At 40.8% G+C, this 2,157-nt stretch overlaps 1 pseudogene; it reads left to right on the forward strand.

Moving 5' to 3' along the window:
* Positions 1–725: 725 nt before the first annotated feature.
* LOC144819953 (large ribosomal subunit protein uL5 pseudogene) lies at positions 726–1,317 on the forward strand (annotated as a pseudogene).
* The last annotated feature ends 840 nt before the right edge of the window (positions 1,318–2,157 follow it).

A 2,157-nucleotide genomic window follows, 5' to 3' on the forward strand; every position in this document is an offset into this window, starting at 1 on the left:
CAAGAACGGAGATAAAAACAGACAAAAAAATACTTGTCATAGTGGAGTGGCAGAAAAGCCACCGAAAGGTGAAAGAAAGAAAAATAACGAGAAATGCTTAACAGTGGTCTCAAACCATAAAAACTATTGTTATTTCATGCAATGCATAAGAAGAATAGCAGCAAAATATCTTTCTCTTCTGGAGATACCTAAGCCTGTTTGAAATGCAAAACCGTCCAAAATCGCAGATGATATGGTAAGATAAGGTTTCCCAGAAACCTTTTTTCATTTTTCATCAGATCGTAAGTCCTTTACCCGTTGTGCACAAAAGGACATGCTCAGTGTCTTGATCTGCAGATCACAGGAGGCTACTATGTTATCAAGTTGTATTCATGGCCATTCACTGCACCAAACTGCTGGTAGAGAGATTCTTATATCAGATTTTCAATTTCAGTGCATAGACGCAGGATGGGCAAACCAATGGTGGCATGGTAGTGAAAGTACCCAGGGACAAAGCTAAGGGAAGAATATGCTTAGCTACAAGGGCATGGCATCAGAGAGGCCACTGGGAGCTACAATAAATACAAATTCACAGCCAATGCACTCTGATGTGTGGTGGCTTGGGCCGAATGCAATGCTAATGGCACTCATGCATCCTCAGCACAAAGAGAATTTGCAGCTAGGCGAATTAGAAGGGAAGTTGCCTGCAGCTAAACAACAAAGAAATGCTCTTCCAGTCTCCCATCATGGTGGATAAAGGTGAAAAGGAGAACCCCCATGAGGGAACTGGGTATTCGCAAACTCTGCCTCAACATCTGTGTAGGTGAAAGCGGTGACAGACTGACCCCTGCAGCCAAGGTGCTTGAACAACTCACCGCCAGACACCAGTATTCTCCAAAGCCCGTTACACAGTGAGATCCTTCGGCATCCGTAAAAATGAAAAGATTGCAGTGCACTGCACAGTCCGCGGGGCCAAGGCGGAGGAAATTTTGGAGAAAGGCCTTAAGGTGAGAGAATACGAGTTGACGAAAAACAATTTCTCAGCCACCGGCAACTTTGGTTTTGGAATCCAGGAACACATTGATCTGGAAATTAAGTATGATCCTAGCATCGGTATCTATGGCCTGGATTTCTACGTGGTCCTAGGCAGACCCGGCTTCAGCATTGCAGACAAAAAACGTAGGACTGGAGTCATTGGCGCAAAGCACCGAATTGGCAAGGAGGAAGCCATGCGCTGGTTCCAGCAGAAGTACGACGGAATAATCCTTCCAGGAAAGTGAGGCGCTCACAAATGTACACTTTTGTTAATAAAGTTCTGCCAATATAAAAAAAAAGAAATGTGCATTTCAGTGGCACAGCAGCAGAGAAGTTTTTAAGACCTGAACAAAAAATGAACATATATGTGTTCAACAGCAAAGCATAGAGGCCAAAAGATCCCCAAATACATACATTAGAAGGCCTTCAATGAAGTCTCGCCAGATTGCAGCTTTTGATTTTGAGCTCATGCAACTCTGAACACGGAAGGCAACTTGGGAAGATGGCTGAGTGTACAGTAAGCAAAATAAAAATTATGTAATTATTTAAAAAATGCTTAATGACAAAGATTTGTATATGAAAATATTTGTTGTTAAGTTATTTATTTTCATTTAATGCAGTTTTTTTTACAAACAAAAATATCGATTAATATATATTATTATGCATTGCTCACCTATCTAGGTTATAACTAACTTAGGCATTTCATTATAGTGTAAAATGTGCACGTTTTGTGTGGAAATGATTTCCAAGTTCGAATCTGAGTTTACCCAATAATCTCTGCCCTCTTCGGCAAAAATGCAACTTATGCATTGGAAAGAAAGCATTCCCTAAGGAACATCTTTCTGAGTGTAAAAGGGATTTTAAGACAATCTTCAAATTGCAAATGGGAGGGGGCATAAAAGGGGCACCCCCTCCTAATTATTTAAACCTGTCTATAGTAGTGATTTGTGACCGCAAATGTGGTTGAAAATTATAGATTAATTACCAGCCATCGAGTTGGGGTGCAACGTGGTTTATAAATGGTAACCTTATCCAATGGTCTTAATGGGAGCATGCAGTGGTTCAGACGTCCACTGCATGCTCCCTCCTATGTTTTCCAAAAGAAGAAATATTTTTTTCAGTTACCAACTGTCTTTTTAATGG

This window comes from Lissotriton helveticus, chromosome 2_1, assembly GCF_964261635.1.
Source record: "Lissotriton helveticus chromosome 2_1, aLisHel1.1, whole genome shotgun sequence".
In the NCBI taxonomy this organism is placed as follows: domain Eukaryota; kingdom Metazoa; phylum Chordata; class Amphibia; order Caudata; family Salamandridae; genus Lissotriton; species Lissotriton helveticus.